At 40.0% G+C, this 22746-nt stretch overlaps 1 protein-coding gene across 4 annotated transcripts in view; it reads right to left on the reverse strand.

Moving 5' to 3' along the window:
• Positions 1-20864, reverse strand: part of LOC117435447 (CMP-N-acetylneuraminate-beta-galactosamide-alpha-2,3-sialyltransferase 1-like) — a 71992-nt gene extending 51128 nt beyond the window's left edge. Inside the window, exons 1-3 of one of the 4 annotated variants that reach the window (XM_059010139.1) lie at positions 20739-20864; positions 15224-15528; positions 13977-14075 (exon numbers count right to left, since the gene is read on the reverse strand). The gene's annotated coding sequence lies outside the window, so the exon portion shown is untranslated. Of the gene's footprint in view, positions 1-12790; positions 13377-13976; positions 14076-15223; positions 15529-20738 lie in introns of those variants that run through there. The other 3 variants (XM_059010143.1, XM_034920934.2, XM_034920931.2) reach the window with 3 other exon arrangements.
• Between the last annotated feature and the right edge of the window lie 1882 nt (positions 20865-22746).

Here is a 22746-nt window from a genome sequence, read left to right on the forward strand (position 1 = left end):
GCCCTTGCTGTGGCCCCAGCTCAGCCAATAACGCCGGCCCTGGAGCTGACCCTGCCTGCACCGGTGGTTGCCCCAGATGTTACGCGCTGGCATCTGCCGTACTTGGCAGGCTGTCTGGCCGGGCGAATGGTTTATCACACTGGACTGAAAGAACGCGGATTCCACGTTGCTATTCGTTTAGTGCACAGGAAGTATCTCCGCTTCGCCTTACAGGGGAGCGTCCTGAGTTTTCTGTGCTGTGGTTCAACCTCTCCTTAGCCCCCGCACGCTTCAAAATGCATGGATGCCATCCTAGCTCCCTTGCGGCTGCAAGTTATCAGGGTGATGAATTAGCTGAACGACTGGTTGATCTGCCCAGTCGCAGGAAGGAGCAGAGGCCCACACAGTGCAAGCCTACCTGTCGGACGACACAGTGGCTGCCATTTGCAACTGTCTGGCCCTGTTCAGCAAGGGTTTACAGTATAATTGATGTTGTGTTAAAAACTATTGGGTCTGATGGCCTCGGCTTCATCACCCGCCTGATCCAAGTGTGGCTCAGTGCCTTAGGCTGCACCCCAAGCACGACAGACACCGTCAGCTGACCGTGTCTCACCTAGGCTGGGAAGCCCTACACTGGTGGAAGCAAGCCTCTATTCTGAGCGAAGGCGCAAGCATAGGAGTGATACACAACTGTCAATTGGTGATGACAAACGCACCCAACTCTGTTGGGGGGCCGGTCTGGGCAGGTGGAGTTCGCGGACCCTGGTCGGATCGCTGGACATAATGTGTGGGAACTGAGAGCAGCCCACGAGTGGTCCAAAGTGTCTTTTGTACGCTTTCCCGCCTATACCGCTGCTCCCGGCTTTTCTAGGAAAAGTCGGGTTAGAGAAAGCATCAGTTCTCCAGGTGGACAAGAGAATGTGGTTTTCAACCCTGTGCCAGCTGTTGCATAGCCAGCCCTGGGAGATTCCACTTCGTTGGATCTCCTCAGTCAGACGGAAGGCTCTCTTCGGCACCGGGAGCCACGCAGGTTCCAGATATGGGTCTGGCCCATGTAAGGGACTGCTGGCTAGCCCTAGGGCTATCGGATGCAGTTGTGGGTATGCAGAGTGCTTGGGCGGACTCCACTAGGTTTTTTGTATACCTATAAGTGGAAGTATTTTCAAGCTTGGTGTCTGGCTAGAAACCATGACCCCATCACTTGCCCTAGGCCAGTCATATTGCAGTTCCTGCAGGAACTGCTTGGTGCTGGACGGTCACCTTCCACCTTGCAGGTGTATTCAGCGGCTATCTCTGCTTGCCATGCCCCCAAAGATTCTATGTCTCCAGGTGCGCATTTTTGGCTACCCATTTCCTTAAAGCTCCATTCGGGGACTGTTCTCCCCGAAATGAAGCCTTAATATTGTGCTAGAGGCTCTCACGAAGGCCCGTTTGAGCCCTTAAACTCCATTGAGCTGAAGTATCTGTCTATGAAGACAGCCTTCCTCTTAGTTATCACCTCCGTAAAGCGGATCAGTGAGCTGCAGGGGCTGTCTGTCCACAGCTCCTGCATGCGCGTGTGGGAGGATGGAAGCGGAGTGTCGCTGCGCACCAACCCCGCTTTCCTCCCCAAGGTGATTACAGCTTTCCACATTAACCAGTCTGTGGAACTGGAGTCTTTTCATCCACCTCCGTTGCTTCAACGGAGGATGAGAGATACACCTTGAGGGTGTAAGTTCACACCGCTAACCTCTGGGTTAGACAGCACTTGTGCGTCCCTCATATGCTGCCATTCCTTCTCCCTCGCGACGGCTCTGGTATACATTATCCCATACTTAATGTTGGTGGTCGTCTTCGACTTGAAAGGGAACGTTAGGTTACTTACCGTAACCCTGGTTCCCTGAAAGAGAAGACGACCACCAACCACAAGGTTGCTCCGGTCGCCCTCACGGGTTCGGCAGAAAAAGAGGGAGATCTTCCGGTGAGTGACGGTTTTGTACCCTCGGTAGGCGGGACCGAGTGCGTCATCACAGGAAGGGGCCTTCGGCAGCTCTGATATAGAGAGCTCAGTATTACCTACCTCTAGGGCAGGGAATATCCCATACTTAATGTTGGTGGTCGTCTTCTCTTTCAGGGAACCAGGGTTACGGTAAGTAACCTAACGTTTTATACGATAAGATTTGCATACATTTTTGAGTGAAAAGTTTGCTACAAATTTGTTCATCTTGTTGATGGAAACATAGCTACTGAAATCAATGTTCAATTACAGTACAATGCAAGGTATTATGAATTTAAAAGTACTGGGCATTTTATTGAAAATATGATAGTAAGTGAACTTTTAAAAAGTATACATTGCACTTGAAACCTGTTTGTTCCATTCTGATCACGGACATTTTTAAACGACAAAACCAAGGGGTCCTCAACATCAAGTAAGCAAATCGGAAACACTCATGACTTGCCTCCACGGTTTGCTGTTCATAGGCCTGCATTATTGTAACCCTTTCAAAATGGTTGACAAAGTGTTTGGAGGAATGTTGTGGTGGCTAGATGCCTTCCTCAGTGTATTCAAAGTTGGTGATTATCTGAATTAATTCATTCATTTGTCAACATTACAATAAAACAATACAAAGTTGTTTTTCAATAGATTATTTTAAAATTCATCATTTTGCAACATACTATTATAACAAGTGAACCAATGAAAGTTCCTGGCTTTCCCTGGGCAACAGGCTTTATTATACACTGTGTAAGTGCAAGTTATTTAAAACCAGCCTTTCAAGAGCATGCATCTGAATAGGATGGTATAACCTGTGATTGTGCCGTCATACCCACAAGTACACAATGAACCTGGCAAGGCTGCTGTCATTCCTGTCTGTCTGCGCAGTAACAACAAGGTGTGTCAGTTAAACACAAACCAAAGCTATAACTCATACTTTAAAGGTCAACACGACCTCCATACAAAGCATATAGCAAATGTACATGTTTCATTGCATCACAAGATGTCAGGACCTTTCGTTCTCAAACTGAACGGAGTAGGGATTCAAGGAAATGCATGCACATGGATTAGGGAGTGGTTAACATGTAGAAAACAGAAAGTACTGATTAGAGGAGAAACCTCAAAATGGAGCGAGGTAACCAGTGGTGTACCACAGGGATCAGTATTAGGTCCTCTGCTATTCCTAATCTACATTAATGATTTAGATTTTGGCATAGTAAGCAAACTTGTTAAATTTGCAGACAACACAAAACTAGGAGCAGTGGCAAACACTGTTGCAGCAGCAAAGGTCATTCAAAATGATCTAGACAGCATTCAGAACTGGGCAGACACATGGCAAATGACATTTAATAGAGAAAAGTGTAAAGTACTGCACGCAGGCAATAAAAATGTGCATTATGAATATCAAATGGGAGATACTGAACTTGAAGAAGGAATCTATGAAAAAGACCTAGGAGTTTATGTTGACTCAGAAATGTCTTCATCTAGACAACGTGGGGAAGCTATAAAAAAGGCCAACAAGATGCTCGGATATGTTGTGAGAAGTGTTGAATTTAAATCAAGGGAAGTAATGTTAAAACTTTATAATGCATTAGTATGACCTCATCTAGAATATTGTGTTCAGTTCTGGTCACCTTGTTACAAAAAGGATATTGCTGCTCTAGAAAGAGTGCAAAGAAGAGCAACCAGAATTATTCCGGGTTTAAAAGGCATGTCCTATGCAGACAGGCTAAAATAATTGAATCTATTCAGTCTTGAACAAAGAAGACTACGCCGTGATCTGATTCAAGCATTCAAAATCCTAAATGGTATAGACAATGTTGCCCAGGGGACTTTTTTGACCTGAAAAAAGAAACAAGGTCCAGGGGTCACAAATGGAGATTAGATAAAGGGGCATTCAGAACAGAAAATAGGAGGCACTATTTTACACAGAGAATTGTGAGGGTCTGGAACCAACTCCTCAGTAATGTTGTTGAAGCTGACACCCTGGGATCCTTCAAGAAGCTGCTTGATGAGATTCTGGGATCAATAAGCTACTAACAACCGAACGAGCAAGATGGGCTGAATGGCCTCCTCTCGTTTGTAAACTTTATGTTCTTATGTTCTAAACAAAGGACACCATTACCTACAGTACCTGTGTGTAAAACATTGTAATACACTGCAAGCTACACATCGTGTGAAATAAACCAGGTTCTCTAAAAGCTTATAACATGGCCGATTGCTCAGGAACGAACACACCTTAAAAGCCAGGCAACACCAGGTAAAAAAAAATCAACACTGGCAACATGCTTCTGGGATAAAAAGAAAGTCTCCAGCACAATAAAATAGCAGGATAGAATATAGAGTAGCTGTAGTAAACTCCCCATGTGCATCTTCCTCCTCAAGCAATGTGGGAGGTTGATTAAATACTGAAGCGCTCTTCACTTGTCTGATTAGTCACGGTAAAGGTTATCTTTAAAGACACATCTTCATTAACTATGATTCTGCATCAATGGGCTCTGTTTGGGCTCCCAAAGTATTTGTCAGGTTGAGATGAATTATTTTAAGTTTTCAGGTCCCGGTAATGTATAGACTGTCAGCATTAATATACCAAAAACATTTTTATTCACTGATATGTAAATATATACGTATGTATTTTTACAGAAGTAAAAAAAAAATGTACCTGCAATAGGAGTTGAATTTCACTAATGAAATGTATAAAACAGGCGATGCTACGTTCGGTATGATGCTTTTATTGCATCGCATATCACTGCCTCACATCAGCTTTGAGGCAAAGAGACGCTTATTGCAAAGCGGGAGGTTTTGTTTTCTTTTTTTTTTTCTGCACACACTTTCCGTCCCTTTGTTACCAGTCAGGAAGCAATCGGCACAGCGCAGATAAAAGCCAGTGTATTAATACAAATATACGTTTTAAAAAAGTAAAAGTCAAGAAATAATACAAATATTTCAGTACAACTTTCTGTAGTATATTTCTATTTAAGCAGGGCGACGAGTTAATGCGAGATGGTTGGCTTGATCTGCAATGAGGGCGCTCTCCTATCTGAAGCGCAGTAAGGGTAGGTCCAAAATAGGTTGTTTTGCATCTAAACTGACAATTATTCAGCTCTGCAACAGACAGAAATGGAATCTAGACATACTGAGGAACAAAAGTATATAAAAAAAATCTTTACGGAATGCTAAAAGGGTCAACACAGAAGAGTGCTGTGCAAAAGTCTTAGACATGTTGCATTTTTCAACTCAGATGCATTATGAGTAGGCTTGCTACTATAATATAATATTAATCGGTAGAGCTCGTTAAACGTCGAATTCCCAAAAAATATGAGTTTGACTGAAATAAATTTATATACGATAAACATCGGTAAAATCACTTGCTATTTTTTATTTTCTTACCAAAAATAATCATTTAGAAATCATCTGTAGTTTGTGTAGTTGTTATACTTGCTGTCTGTCCCGTCTCCATTCCGCTCTGAAGGGCAGGGGGTCGCTGTCAGTCATCTCAGTGGTCTGTTAGTACTGTAGTTTCACCCTGTTCTGACAGATCTCGTTGACTGAAGCAGTGCTAGAATGCTCACATTAGCCAGCTACAGCGCTTGTCATTCAAAGAGCCTACTTTGAAATTAGCGGGTTAAGGTGTATGTAAGCTTTTGCTTTAGGTATACGGTGACATTTACTAGTTTGGTTTGAAAATGGGCCACAAGAGAAAAACACTTAATGAATATTGTGCACAATACCCTGCCTGACGGCTGAAGTCTCCGCGGCAGGACGAAGCGGACCGGTCTGCCTTGCCTGTGACTCTGTGTCCGGCTGTGCTAAAGCAGGATAGGGGGAGCTCAGACTCCGAATAATAAGTTAGTTCTGTTCAACTATCTAATGTTTTGTTCTGTGCATGTTATTTGTACTTGTAAATTTATGCTATAAAGGCCCCATGCTCCTAGACATCCTGCCATGGTCCGGCACTGCGCTGTCGGCAGACATTACATCACTGCGCTGTCGGCAGACGTCACTGCGCTGTTGGCAGACATCATGTCACTGCGCTGTCGGCAGACGTCACTGCACTGTCGGCAGACGTCACTGCGCTGTCGGCAGACATCATGTCACTGCGCTGTCGGCAGACATCATGTCACTGCGCTGTCGGCAGACGTCACTGCGCTGTCAGCAGACGTCACTGCGCTGTTGGCAGACGTCACGTCACTGCGCTGTCGGCAGACATCATGTCACTGCGTTGTTGGCAGACGTCACTGCGCTGTCAGCAGACGTCACTGCGCTGTCGGCAGACGTCACGTCACTGAGCTGTCGGCAGACGTCACTGCGCTGTCAGCAGACGTCACTGCGCTGTCGGCAGACATCATGTCACTGTGCTGTCGGCAGACGTCACTGCGCTGTCGGCAGACGTCACGTCACTGTGCTGTCGGCAGACGTCACTGCGCTGTCAGCAGACGTCACTGCGCTGTCGGCAGACATCATGTCACTGCGCTGTCGGCAGACGTCACTGCGCTGTCGGCAGACGTCACGTCACTGTGCTGTCGGCAGACGTCACTGCGCTGTCAGCAGACGTCACTGCGCTGTCGGCAGACGTCACGTCGCTGCGCTGTCAGCAGACGTCACGTCACTGCGCTGTCAGCAGACGTCACATCACTGTGCTGTCGGCAGACGTCACGTCGCTGCCCTGTCAGCAGACGTCGCTGCGCTGTCGGCAGATGTCACTGGTGTTCCCCCTACCTCATGCTTGGAAGGGGTTAAGTTCCTCCCTGTCAAAACATGTGGGAATGTGGCTGAAGCCGTAAATTGAATCAATGATTAATGATTAATTAGGATCCAGCCACCGGTGTATAAAAAGGGTGATCACGGGTGTTAATTTGATAGTGTCGGCGAAGGTGGGTTTTGTGCGTTAACCCTTGCAGTCTCACTTTCTAGGTCTCTTTCCTGCCAGTACCAGCCTTGGCTGTGATGCTACCCAACCACATATGGTTTGCAAGTTTATTTAAAACTATGAGGCTACTTTATAGTCACTATCACATTTTTTCTTAAGCAAGCAATGTAGCTCATTCTTCTTAAGAAAGTAATCTAGCTCATCATTCTTCTTAAGAAAGCAATCCAGCTCATCATTTTTCTTAAGAAAGCAATGTAGCTCATTCTTCTTAAGAAAGCAATGTAGCTCATTCTTCTTAAGAAAGCAATGTAGCTCATTCTTCTTAAGAAAGCAATCTAGCTCATTCTGCTGCGATAAATTTTACTAATAATTTAATAAAATTGTGTTCCTTCGTAAAACAAGATAGCAGCCAGACCTACGTTTCGTTATCAAATTTAAAACCGCTTCAGTTGAACACAGTTCTGTTGATTAACTCCAAAGCTGACAAGCATCATCCCTGTGTCAATACAAGTGACTTTTTCAAAAATGGTATGGTACAGGTATGGGGTCGCTGGGCTCCCTCTGCTGGAGAGCCAGAACAGTACAGGTATGGGGTCGCTGGGCTCCCTCTGCTGGAGAGCTGGAACAGTACAGGTATGGGGTCGCTGGGCTCCCTCTGCTGGAGAGCTGGAACAGTACAGGTATGGGGTCGCTGGGCTCCCTCTGCTGGAGAGCTGGAACAGTAGAGGTATGGGGTCGCTGGGCTCCCTCTGCTGGAGAGCTGGAACAGTACAGGTATGGGGTCACTGGGCTCCCTCTGCTGGAGAGCAAGCGAGAAAGTGACCAAAACACGGACCCTGTTTAATTAATAAAGTAGTTTTGTTGGTGCCTGAATCTCGTCTCCGTCTCCTGCTTTAAGCCTCAAGACCAGGGGTCGTTACAATATTTTACTCACGTACACCACCTTAACACTAGCCACGGACGTCATTCTGACGGGTTGAGGTTTTCAAATTTAAATTACTCTGCGTGTCTGAATGTGGTTGTCTGTTTAGGACTTTTCCTAAATAAATACCCTGATTTTTAATACATGTTGTATATTTTGAATATAACTGTGGCAGGGTGGATGAGTGGTGACGTCAAGCCAGAAGCAGGAACAAACATACTGAGGCAGTACTGCAGTGAAAAAAAGACGCAGCGAGTGCCGTTTTTTTAAATAATACAAAAATAAATAAAAGATTTTAACAAAAAGAAACTTGCTCACAGAGCAAAAATAAAAAGGTAAACAAAACAAATCTCGAACACAAATCCGAACAGGTCAGCCTGGGCAGATTGCTGTCACTGTTCCTATTCTTTGTTTTTAAATAAATTTCTCTCTCTCTCCTCTTGCTTTCGCTCTCGTTCCTCCTCTGAACACCCACCCAGAACATAGAGAGCTGCAGGCTTTTTATACCGTGGCCGAGGGGTTTAACTAGCTGGCAATTATTCTATTACCCCTCGGCCACAATCTGCACTACCCATCTACGCTACTAAACAATATAATAAATAAACACAAAAACAATACCTACGGCGCTTCGCCGTCATATAAATACATAAATCATACAACAAAACAATATCCTGCACAGGGGCGGAGGGGGAGACCCCGTTCTAAAAAAAAATAAACAAATCAATGTACAGGGCACCTCGCCCTGTTACAATAACCTACTCGAGCACTAAATTACTTGAAATTCCCACCCCTAATATCTATATATATATAAACATTTTATTTATTTATTTTATTTTAGCAGAACCATATTTTTAACATTGTTTTTCTCTTTTTATTTGTATTGGAATATAGTGAGGCCTTATTTCTACTTTACAGGAAAGGAGGTGATAAAGTAACATTATTTTCACAAGTAGAAGAATTGCAAAGGTCTAGAATTGCTGGTAGCCCTTACCTGTAACAGTTATATGTCATTAAAAAATAAACAATAACATGTGTGTAGATCTACAAGAGTTTCACAACATTTATTGTTGCTGCAACTTTTTTGTTCTTCTTAGAATGACCAAAAAATCTGTTGTTTTTAAATGTATTTAACTTATTCAGATATTTACATATATTTCTGAAACTGATGGATGCAATACAATGACAGTGCAAAGGCAAGCAAACACACTACTTTGCAATTATGTATTTTACAACATGTAACGGAAAATGAGAAAACAAAGCAAAAGAGTGCAGATTTTAATATTGCGCAGGATGCCTTCAAATACCAGCCGATCTGATACAGCCGATCTGATACAGCCGGTCTGATACACACTATCTGATACAGCTGGTCTGATACACACTATCTGATACAGCTGGTCTGAAACAGCCGATCTGATACAGCCGGTCTGATACACACTATCTGATACAGCTGGTCTGATACACACTATCTGATACAGCTGGTCTGATACAGCCGATCTGATACAGCTGGTCTGATACAGCCGATCTGATACAGCCGGTCTGATACATACGATCTGATACAGCCGGTCTGATACACACTATCTGATACAGCCGGTCTGATACACACTATCTGATACAGCTGGTCTGATACAGCCGATCTGATACAGCCGATCTGATACAGCCGGTCTGATGCAGCCGGTCTGATACATACAATCTGATACAGCCGGTCTGATGCCTTCAAATACAGCACTCTTGATGCAATTTCGCTTTTCCCCTTTTCTTCTTCAAAAAAAGGAATTCATTTTTACATTGTGTCATATGCATAAATAAAACAAACAAACAAACATAAGAACATACGAACATAAGAAAGTTTACAAATGAAAGGAGGCCATTCAGCCCATCTTGCTCGTTTGGTTGTTAGTAGCTTATTGATCCCAGAATCTCATCAAGCAGCTTCTTGAAGGATGCCAGGGTTTCAGCTTCAACAACATTACTGAACAAACAAACAAACAAACAAACAAACAAACAAACGAATAAACACACAAATAAATAAATGCATAAATAAAAAGTTCAGTTTCTTGCAGAAAAGGAGCATGCTTGGAACTGGGTTACTCTGGTGTAATTGCTGCACGGTATATCACTGACGCTTTGGGCATTTGTATTGGTGATTTACTCTGGGTCACACACAGTGTGTCGGGATTTGAACCGGGAACCACCTGCTATGAAGCTCTTTTCTTTAACCACTGGACCCCCAAACCTCCTGTTACCCCAGGTTAATCAAATACCAACCTACTTCACCTTTTTTAACTCTGAACTCTCGCTCGCTCTTACGTCATTCTTAGCAAGTACCTCACCATTCTTGTATATCTATTAGTGATACATGGGCCATGAAGAAGCGCATGGGAACCCAGGAGCAAGCTGATGTTCTCTAACCCCTATATTCTCATCATTCAGTCTACAACAACATCCAGTGTACCACAGACTTATCAACACAAGCTTGAATGGTTGTCAACGCAAAGCACATTCAGCAGACACAGAAGTCATGACATTTTGGAGAAATGAGTACAGAGAGTTCTCAGCATACCACATGAACTATTAAACTGATTATTAGAAAGTGAAAATACAGAATCTTACACGTGGTTTCAAACAGCACCAGATAAAAGGTTCTACATCTAAGACACAGAACCTTTTTTGCTCAAGTGTATAACACATAGTTGAAATTTGCTTCTAGTGCTTAATCACTAAAAACAAGATCAGGTCAATAACATGATATTCTCTGCCATCACTGGATTTGTAGGCAAATGCAGTGTTCTGATCCATGCCTCTTTGCAGGTGTTTCTATCAAGGCTGAAAAGTGTAGTGCGTAAAATACGACTAGATAGTGAAAATTAACGAACATCCCCTTGGCTGAATACCCATTCTTGAATTTGAAGTAGTTCAATTCATATTAACCCATTGCATGCAGGGAATGGGCAATTAAAGGTCGGTTAAGACTTCAGACAGTTCTTGTAAGTATGTTACTCACTGTATTATGTGTCAGCTGTATCTTTGTTTAGTCCCCTGTGCAGCTTCTGGGCAGCTTTATTAATCAAGCTGTTTATTGCATGGAATGAGCAGTTAAAGGTCGGTTCGGTGGGTTTTTTTCAGCAGTGTTATGTTGTTCTCGCTTAGTTGTATATGTGTATCATTTTCATACTCTGTGCAGCTTCGGAACCCCGTGTTCCGGACGGGTTTGTTCATACAGCTGTTTATTGCACGGAATGGGCAGTTAAAGGTCGGTTCGAGTTTTTTTCAGCAGTATTATGTTGTTCTCCCTTAGTTGTATAATGTGTATAATTTTCGCCGTCTTTGCACCTCGCCTGTTCCGGGAGCTTTTTGCTGATAAAAAAGAGGGTTCATGGCCGGAACAGGCAATGATACCGAGTTATTACTCGGTTCTGGATGCTAAAATATTCTCCTCGTGTGTGTGTAACTTTCTACACTGCTTTTTAATGCAATTGAATTAATTAAAGTACCGTTGCAGGTCGTTTCGTCTCGTTCCCGGTTTTACCCCATCCCGTTGAGTTTTGCATGTGTGGTACATTACGTGCATCGATCATTGCTATACCAGACTGTCTGTTTGATTTATCCAGGACTTGAGAATTAAAATAAATAAATAAATAAATAAATAAATGAACGTAAGATTTCACAGGATGTGGATTTCGCCATTTACTACAACATTACTAGAACATTTAACTACAACAGTATGTACTACGTATGAGAGCCAGCGCTTACCATGCAGTGCAGTATACTTCATGCCCACAGCCTGGTCTTCAGTGATACCTGTTCTGTTAGATCTCATAGAAACCCGTTGTCATTTCTAAACGTTATCTCTAATGCGCACATTACCAAGCGTAGCTCCGCGGGAGCTCGAGTGTTTTTATTTACACATCTTTCTGTTTAGTTGCAGGTATTTCTTTATTTGGCCTATTTTATTTATTCTAAGAACCATCTTACTATGTTCTAAAACTTTATTTTGTAAGAAATTGTTGAAAGTTACAATTATTTAGAAAATCGGATTCGCTTAATTTGTAAGCAAATTAGTACATCACTGTCTGTCCTTATCAATATCCATCTATATCTCTATCTATCTATCTATCTATCTATCTATCTATCTATATATATATATATATATATATATATATATATATATATATATATATATATATATATATATATATATATATATATATATATATATATATATATATATTGCACGTTTACAAAAAACTTCCCCGGGCAGCGATATGATCGGAATGAGCAGGATTATTGGCCATATTTGCTTATATTGTCGAAGCTATCTACTCCTACATCATTAGCACTTATTTTTTTCCTTAATGAAAAAAAAAACAAAAAAAAAAAAACACAAATTAGACGTCTAAAACGAATAAGAAACAACTTAATACGCCATTCAAACACTTGAATTTAAAGTCGTTCTGGTTTGGTAACACTGGGTGTGATTCACCTTTCTGAAAAAAAATAATAAAAAATTGTGCTCGAGGAATTTAAGTTTTGAGAATTTAGTCCATTAAGATTTTACACTCGCTGCAAAAATCCGGCCACTGCTTGTGAGTTTGTAAAACCCAATCTCAAATTCACAACAATTAAATTATTGTAGTCATGTAATAGTTCATTTATTTTAGAATGTTAAAGTAAAGGTCCAATTGGTGTTTTTAGTTAGTTTGTTTGTTTGTTCTTGGTCCAACGCATCAAACTCGAACTTGTTCACTAGAAAACCACAGTGTTCCAAATACATTGAATCCTTAACCAAAAAACAAACAAACCAACAAACAAACAAACAAACAAACAAAAAACGTTTGCAAAGACCAGGCATACGAAATCATATGGGTCTAACAGCCTCTATATATACAGAACGCGTTCCCAGGATGAGTGTACAATAACAAGATGTAATTTGGGTTGAGAGGAGGCAGAATACGGCATTGTATACATATGACAACTATAATACTGCATGAACAACAGGTCAAAAAGATTACGCCAATTAGTGTCAAAACAACGGTGTCTTTGTACTTACTTTTAATCCCGAACAATTCTGGGCTTCAGTAACCGTTATCCTTTTTAGGGATTAACTCCACGATCCTCTCCTTAGTCACTCAGTCATTTCATTTCCCCGTCGAGAGACGAGTAGATGTCATGACAAGCAGTGCTGTGGATTCTCGTTCAGAAAAGATCAGACACAGACTTAATGATGACAGAAGGAATAGCCCAGCTTCGGTTCCAGTGAGCACATGAATCGTAAACTCAAAACTCGTGTATTGCAGTGACTCTGTGTCTCTCTTCAGTCTGAGAGAGCTCAGCTCTGCGGTTCTTCTAATGTATCTAGTTACATCCACGTGGATTGGAAAGACTAAACATTGTAAAACCCTACAAGCTCCGCCCGCTCTACCCTTAAGTAAGCATTGAGCGGGGTTACTTTACCCAACGATGCTGCTTAAAAAAGGGGACACTGGGTTGGGTTGATTTGGGGTTGTGGGGTTGGGGGTACCAAACCCATCACATTATTATTTTGTGGATCCTCCATTTCCAGCACATTAAGACAATAATAATAATAATAATAATAATAATAATAATAATAATAATAATAATAATAATAATAACATGTCATAGTTCATGACCGGAGACAGGTGTTTTTGTAAACTAATAACATGGTGTCCTTGGCTCACTATAATCTTTGCCGCTCCCGAGTCAGCGCCGGGATGGTAGCGGTGAGCTGAGCCTTAACAAAACAACAACAACAACAACAACAACAACAACAACAACAACAACAACTACAACAACAAAACGCTATTCTAAATTGGGAAACAATGATAAAAAAAATAAAAAATAAAAATGACGACTACTAAATTTATAACAAAAAACAACAACGATGCACAGTAGGAGCTAAAATACCCCTCAGGTGTATTATGTAACACGTACTACTACTAATAATGATGTACTTGACCATTTTAATCTGCATATTATTCTCTGAAATCATCCCCATACTTTCCAGACCCTGGGTACTCACCTACAACAGGACCTGGCCGTGCTACAATAATAAGCCTGTTATTGTAAAGATGTATTTATTAATTTATTTTTTATTAGGGTTGCCACCTGTCCGGGAATTGGCATATGTGTCCGACAAGCCCGGACGCCCTAATGTCCGGTTTTACGTGAAACGCATGAGAAACACCAACATTCTTTTCATATTTTCTTTGACATACCGTATAACAGGAAAGGTTGGTGTCGAATTATCGCCAATAATGCTTCCACCAATCAGAACGTGTGAGAGAACCCGCCCTCTGATAGACTGGTATGAAGCACTGGACAAGGGAAAGAAAGTGTCAGATGTCAAAGTGAATATGAGAATGGTAGTGAGTGATGAGGCCAATTTGCTTGGAAAAAAAAACGAAATGCAGCTCAGACATTTCCATCAATGGATTTAGAAAATCTGGAATTGATGATGCGATCAGAAACCGAGGCAGTGTCATAAACTATTGTTTTTAAGGTTTTTTTGTTTTTTTTACATGGGGTTAATTAAGTAGCAGCCAAAATTGTTTATGCCAGACTTGTTAGAAAGTCTGTAAAAAGAATGTTGCAAATTTGCATTGGATTGTTCCCGTCGATACACTGTATATGCATGTACTACTATTAAGACACCCACCGTGCAATCACAAAGTCCTTAAACAATATGTTTTGCACCTTATAAAACTGATCTGATTTTGCCAGTGATTGCTGGTCTATAAACCAGTTTTAAATTTAAAGCATTTTCGTTTCTGATTAATGGTTAAAGTTTTCACACGTGACAATACTGTCCTACAATTACTACATGATACTGTGATCATTCCACTGCGTCATGCTAGTGAACCATAGCTAAGTTTTAAAACTGAGAGTTAGCAAATTACTATCATACTGCAGTTAGTAATCCTTTCCAATTACTGGTATCTTAAAATTAAGTGCAATATAAAAACGATAAACAGTATACTGCAGCTACATTAGAAGGCTTTGTTCTCCCAAGTTGCTGTAGTGACATATATGCTAACCAGGTACTGTAAATAAGATACTGTTTTAGCAGACAGGGTTCAGTAAGTAAACATGTATTTGAATGTTTTTTAAAATGAAAAGTAGAAATACAAAATGGTGTTGCAGTTTTCTTTGTGAACGTGGTAGTGATGAACGCCAATTCAAAAACTGTCAAAATCTACCAAGGTAGCAAATGCGCCAAATTTAATACCAGCCAAAAGTTACTGATCTGTACGTAACAGAGTAAAGAATACCCTGTTCAAATTTATTTTACAATTGTATGTTATTATTTTTATAAAATTATTTTTTGATTTGATTAGTGCACACTTTGTGTTGTCTGACACTTTTTGATAATTGATTTTATCAGGTTATGTTGGCCTCTCCACCCCTTTCCCTGTGTTTGCCCTGTTGAGCACCTAGTAATTGAATTATTGATTAATTTACGCACCTGAATATAAACAGCACATGTTTTTACAAACTGATGGCCATCCTGGGGTTTGTAAGTCTGTGCAGGAGTGGGAACACAGTGTTTGGAGCAGGGAACGATGAGTGGGCAGTGTGCTCCAGTGGTTAAAGTCCAGGGCTTGTAACTAGAAGGTCACCAGTTCAGTTCCCACCTCTGCCACTGACTGACTCACTGTGTGACCCTGAGCAAGTCACTTAACCTCCTTGTGCTCTGTCCTGCGGATGAGATGTTAAATCAATGTCCTCCTAAAAGGTATAGACAATGTCGACCCAGGGGACTTTTTTGACCTGAAAAAAGAAACAAGGTCCAGGGGTCACAAATGGAGATTAGATAAAGGGGCATTCAGAACAGAAAATAGGAGGCACTTTTTTACACAGAGAATTGTGAGGGTCTGGAACCAACTCTCCAGTAATGTTGTTGAAGCTGACACCCTGGGATCCTTCAAGAAGCTGCTTGATGAGATTCTGGGATCAATAAGCTACTAACAACCAAACGAGCAAGATGGGCTGAATGGCCTCCTCTCGTTTGTAAACTTTCTTATGTTCTTATGTTCTTATGAGTGAGAGAGACGGAAACGGCCCAGTAAATGGAGCATCCCAAGTATTGGGCTGATGGTATGCCGGTGTTGAATAATGAGCGCGAACGGCCCGAGTGTTTTTCTGTCTATTTGGTAGTCGCTTGGAGTTAAAGTAGTGCACAGAATAGGTTATATTGCGATGCTGGTTTCTCTCTCGCTGTCTCTGTGTGTTCCCTCCCCTGCATGGACATTGCGTGTGTGTGGTGTGGGTATTTGTACTTTTGTACCATGGTATTGTTTTTATTATGACAGTTTTACCGTGTCTTTGAATGTGTATCTCCACTTTATTGCTGGGTAGCAGCGTTGTTGCATTTGTACTTTTAATACATTATCTAATTCATGTGAACCTTGTTTAACTGCTTGAAATCTTGCTACCTGTTAATAAGTGAATGGAATTGTTTTATTGTATCAGTACCGATTGGAACTAGGTGTTGCTATTGGAAGTTTAGAATAAACAAACACTTGTTAAAATGTATCTGATTTTCTTGGTGACCTTGTTCCTACATTTTTAGATCTGTTATCTGAATAAAAAGAACCAAAAGGACCTTTAATTTGTTCGGTGCCTTTTCGCACGGAACTGGCGTAGTCCGACTACATTAGTACTTTTACATTCAACACTTGCTACATCTTGTGATATTTTGGAATTAAAGGCAGGTTTGTGATGCATTTGTACGCTTCCGTGACCTTGCAGGGGTTACATGTATATTCTACTGTTCCCCAGGCATTTGAATAATGCTTTACATTAAATTGATCTGTGTGATTAAATACATAACCTTTACAATAAAATATGGTTTACTTACGATATATAAACTACATATACCTGTGTATGTATGTTTAAATAATTAGCTGTAGCCATTTGTAACATTGAAAAACCCGAGCCAAATTCGATTACATTTGGACTCACTTTGTCTTTTTACCGACACACAACCGACAGTGTTGTTGTTTGTTTTAATTTATAACATGTATTAATAACGTTTGTTAATATTTATTATTAACAAATGGCTGTAAAATCATTTTGCCCGTCAAAAACGGGCTCTATGGTGACTGTCTGGAAAGATTATTTGTGAAAATATAAACATACAGCATCGTCGCTTCAGAAATTGTATTGATTTACCACAGCGTTATTCATCACCACAGCTACTTGTCTCAGGTATAGATAGCGCTAACGTACCATGATATAGCTACTATTTCGATTGCTGGAACTATCAAGAGCATGATTATTGATCTGGTGGTATTGTGCTAAACTGTATTACAGTATACTGCAGTTTTGATAAACCTAGGCTGACTGAGAAAAATGTCCAGGTTTGTTCTGTGGAAAAGGTGGAAACCCTATTTTTTATTATTTTTTTTATTATTGTCGTTTTTCCTCTCAAAACTTTAAACTGCTCCTGTTCGCACGTGGTGTAACCAATCAAGATGAAACTTGGCAGGTATCATCCCATGTAGATTACAGTTGGAAAAGTCTTTCAAAATCTTCTTCTTGGGAAGCGGTGAACTGATTGATCTGAAACTTCGCATGTCAACAGCAACCGAACCCGCTTCAAGTATACAAAGAGCGATACATTTTACAATCAAAATGGCTGCCACCAAATTCGCCAAAACGCACCCAAACATCAAACTGCTTCTGTTTCCAAACCGTTTAACCAACTAACTCCTAACTTGGTAGGCGTCATCCTGGGGACAATGGAATTCAAATATGGCAAAACGGTGTTCTTTTGTAAACAAGATGGTGGCCAGTCCTACGTTTCGTTCTTAAATTTTAAAACCACTTCAGTTGAACACGGTTTAGTTGTTTTAATTCCAAAGCTAACAAGCATCATCCCTGTGTCAATACAAATTACTTTTTCAAAAATGGTGTTTGTGCGTAAAGCAAGACGGCCGCCTGACGCATTTCTTTAAAAATCTTCAGTCAAATATAAAACTAGCTTATAACTCCTTACAAAGTGCAGAGAGGTTAATGGTTACTATGGAACACATATAGGAAACCATATATGCTCTATCCAAAAAAGACCTTGTCTGTGACATTTGACCTCTCCTTAAGTTAAAATGTAAAACTAGCTTATAACTCCTTACAGTTTGTAGATAGGGTCATGATTACTATGGAGTTTAAAGTTATAAAGCATCGTGAGATAATTAACTAATGCAGTATTTTGAATTGAAACTGCTTGTGACAGAAATACAATGATTCTTGTTTGTAAATCTCCCTCCTGACCTGTTAGGGCGCTAAGCAGCGAGAACAGAGTTCTTTGGAAGGGCTGGTCTGACAGTTCTTTCCCAGTGTCGGGAAGTTGGCCAGTCTGGATGAAGGCGAGACTCTGTTGCAAGAACGCATTGACCCAGAACGTAAACAATGTGGAAAATTACCTATATGCTAACAGTATCAGCATGGTTTTAGGAAAGGGAGATCGTGTCTAACTAACCTGCTGGATTTTTCTGAGGATGCAACATCGACAATGGATAGTTGCAAAGCATACAACATGGTTTATTTAGATTTCCAGAAAGCTTTTGATAAAGTCCCGCATAAAAGATTAATTCTCAAACTGAATGCAGTAGGGATTCAAGGAAATGCATGCACATGGATTAGGGAGTGGTTAACATGTAGAAAACAGAAAGTACTGATTAGAGGAGAAACCTCAAAATGGAGCGAGGTAAGCAGTGGTGTACCACAGGGATCAGTATTAGGTCCTCTGCTATTCCTAATCTACAGTAATGATTTAGATTCTGGTATAGTAAGCAAACTTGTTAAATTGAAAATGATCTAGACAACATTCAGAACTGGGCAGACACATGGCAAATTACATTTAATAGAGAAAAGTGTAAAGTACTGCATGCAGGCAATAAAAATGTGCATTATAAATATCTATGAAAAAGACCTAGGAGTTTATGTTGACTCAGAAATGTCTTCATCTAGACAATGTGGGGAAGCTATAAAAAGGCCAACAAGATGCTCGGATATATTGTGAAAAGTGTTCAATTTAAATCAAGGGAAGTAATGTTAAAACTTTACAATGCATTAGTAAGACCTCACCTAGAATATTGTGTTCAGTTCTGGTCACCTCGTTACAAAAAGGATATTGCTGCTCTAGAAAGAAGAGCAACCAGATATTGCTGCTCTGCAAAGAAGAGCAACCAGAATTATCCCGGGTTTAAAAGGCATGTCGTATGCAGACAGGCTAAAAGAATTGAATCTATTCAGTCTTGAACAAAGAAGACTACGCGGTGATCTGATTCAAACATTCAAAATCCTAAAAGGAATTGACAATGTCAACCCAAGGGACTTTTTTGACCTGAAAAAAAGAAACAAGGACCAGGGGTCACAAATGGAGATTAGATAAAAGGGGCATTCAGAACAGAAAATAGGAGGCACTTTTTTACACAGAGAATTGTGAGGGTCTGGAACCAACTCCCCATTAATGTTGTTGAAGCTGACACCCTGGGATCCTTCAAGAAGCTGCTTGATGAGATTCTGGGATCAATAAGCTACTAACAACTAAACGAGCAAGATGGGCTGAATGGCCTCTTCTCGTTTGTAAACTTTCTTATGTTCTTATATTCTTATATGACTGACACTGAACTTTCTCCAGTGTGAATGTGTTCTTCTCTCAGTGAAAACAAAGACCTTGATAGGCTAATTCAAAGATAAGGCTGATTAATAGATAACCTATTGTAGTGTGAATCATGTGTGACGTATGCAACCGTAGCCATCTTCACCCAAACTGCAACCATGGCAATGAATCATAGGCATGCGCTGACACACGTCATTGAAGTTTAACTGAAGGTTACTTTGTTACCATACACATTTAATCTGTTTTAAAGGGCACTTTGCAAAATGTTACCCCTGTTTACATATATAGAAAAGAATTTACAAATGTTTGCTAAGGTTATTGTGTTTGGGGGGGGGGCATACTTAGACATTTTTGTACCACAGCATTTTAATATTTAAGAATAAAAATCAACAACCTTCATTTTTTATAGTTTATACAGATGAAACATTTTTTTTTTTAAATATACAATTCTCGAAAGGCACAATGTCATGTTTTCCATTATGACCCAAAGCATTTTACACCACTATACTGAGCTACACTATACCATAAAAATGTCTTGATGAAAAGGTGGAAAGACTTTATGATAAACTTACTATTAAAATACAGAAGCATGTTGACTGTCGGGCACTGAGGGGTTACCAAGCTAGTTTTTAAAGTACAATATCACCACTGTAAAAAACAATGTAGGAACATTAAACCCAACTGTGAGACCAGAAAGATTAGCTTCCTTATGTTTTTCCATATGATTTTTTTGTATTCCTCATTTATAATTTATATTGAACAATGATTCCAAAATGTTAAATTGCGCTATGTTCACGTCGTAGATGCAGCTTTTATTGATACAAATAGATATTGTTAAAAAATAAGATAAGCTTGTAAATGTTAAAACTGTTTGTTAAACTGTATAAAATGCGTGTACTTTAAAATGAAAAACAGTTTAAAAGCAGAGAAATGTGAGTTGTTAAAACCTGCAGAGAAGAGAGAAGCGTGTTTGTTGAAAAAAACAACATAAAAACATGTTAAACACTTTAAAACACTTCTTAACCAACACATACATAAATAAATAAATACATAAATAAATAAATAAAGTTAAGTTAAGTTAACATTTTAAAAACCTTATTGCATTATTTATTTTACACAGTTTGTGACCCAAGCATGTGTAAAGGCAACACACAGCGCTTCTGAAATGTCCCTACAAAGTGTCTTGAGTTTAAAACATTAAAAAGCCCAATAAAAAATAAAAATAAAATAATAATAATGTGAGACTCTGTATACATTGTTAAGTTAACAGAACTGTTGGCTTCTGAAATGTCTGTTCCAAGTGTCTTGAGTTTAAAACATTAAAATGTCCAATAAAAAAAAAAAGGATACAAACCTTGACTCTCGGCTGCTGCTATGTTAGACTGGTTACAATGTATTTACTTAAACTGAAGAAAAAAAAAAACAGTTTTAAGATAAAACGCTACAAATTTTTTCAGTGTCAGTGCTTGTCTGTATCTGAACAAACACAGAGAATTGCGAGTGTGGCTGGCAGCTCCCCCAGTTTGCTGAGGGCGTTGTGGAAGTGCCACTACCCTTCCTGTGTTTGTAGTTTTTACAGAAGTTTTACCTCGATTAAGGGCCATGTGTGTGGTTTTAAAGCAACTGTTTTAAAGATTGTAGTTTCAAGTCAATTTTGATATTAAGAAAACAAATTGTTACAGTAAAACGGTAAATAAAACTGAAGTATAGAGTTGTTGTTGTATTTAATTTATACAAATAAATTAAGGCATATGTTGACCCAGCCATGCAGAAAGATCAGTTTGGGTCTCTCTTGGCAATGCTGGAGTGGCCTGTAAGCTTATGCAGAAGTAAACGAACACAAACGTTTTCAAAACTACAGACTGAAGGATTATCAACTGAACAAAACAGTCTTTAGGCACGTATTTAAACACTTTGAAACCCGGAGTTTATGCTGAAATGCATGGATCATGAATGTCTATTTAAGTTTATTTAGTTAAAGCTTAAAAACGTTAAAAAAAAATAATAGGCTCCAAACATTGAAGTGGCCGTATTTTAGACAATTTCCAACTTTGTTACAACGTATTTACTTAAAATGAAAAACAGTTTTAAAATAAAATGCGGCAAACTTAGGCTGTGTCTATTCTTGTGTGAGTATGGCAAGCCGAGAGACAATTGTACAAGCGCCAGGCCCCCCTCATGGGCGAGGGGCAGGGGATTACACTGGCCTGTGGTGGTAGGTGATAGGCTATAGGCAATAAATGACTAGTGTGTTTTATTTTAAGATGCTGTACAAGAGTTTGCTGTAATTCCTTTAGGTAGAATGAGAAGAGTTTCAAAGAGGGGAATGGTAAACAATTTATAAATTAATTAAAACAAGAATTGGCTATGTTGGTGTTTGTGTTAAAGATAGCCCCTCTCAATAATGTATTTATAATTATTGTATTTCTTGCTCTTATTGTATTACTTGTATTGTAACACTTGAATGTATTTGTATTTGCTTGCGATTGTAAGTTGCCCTGGATAAGGGCGTCTGCTAAGAAATAAATAAATAAATAAATAAATAAATAAATAATAATAATAATAATAATAATAATAATAATAATAATAATAATAATGATAATAATAATAATAATGACATAGAACACTTCTCATTACACAGTATGCCACTCCTGTTTTAAAGTTTTTCATACATAGGACTGTTATGTATTTACAGAAAACTGCACGAAAAACTATTCCAGGTAGACTCTTAAGTGCTCAGAATAGCGGGGTGTCTATATAAAGAAAATAAGTGTCAGATGTTTAACAGAATTGGTTAACAGACCAGTACGCTTACACGATGCATAAACCACATAGGGAGCATTTTTAAGAGAAACAGAGGTGGCTGTCATTGAGTCGCAATAGCAAAATCAACCAGAGATGTGCCGCTATTCAAACTTCAGCAATGGTTTTAGGTTACGTTTTTAGCGTAGCAAGACAGCTAAAGAAGTGGACAGCGCATTTCAAAGCCTCCAACCCGCTGAATCCTGCGCAGATTATGAGGGGCCGTTTTGGACAAAAGTCTGTCAAATACGGCGAGTGAAGGGTCACGTTTCCGCGCGCAGGGAATCAGGTTTCCGCGCGCAGGGAATCAGGTTTCCGCGCGCAGGGAATCAGGTTTCCGCGCGCAGGGAATCAGGTTTCCGCGCGCAGGGAATCATGTTTCCGCGCGCAGGGAATCAGGTTTCCGCGCGCAGGGAATCAGTAAATTGTCATAAACAGAAGAAAAATGGCTACTTGTATACATTCTTTCATTATAGTATTGTGCGCTTTCTGTTCCGTTACTGACAGTATCGAGGATCTGAATTTATATTTTTTGGAGCTGGATGACTGTTTAGAAAAAG

The sequence above is a fragment of the Acipenser ruthenus genome, chromosome 3, assembly GCF_902713425.1.
Source record: "Acipenser ruthenus chromosome 3, fAciRut3.2 maternal haplotype, whole genome shotgun sequence".
Lineage (NCBI taxonomy): Eukaryota > Metazoa > Chordata > Actinopteri > Acipenseriformes > Acipenseridae > Acipenser > Acipenser ruthenus.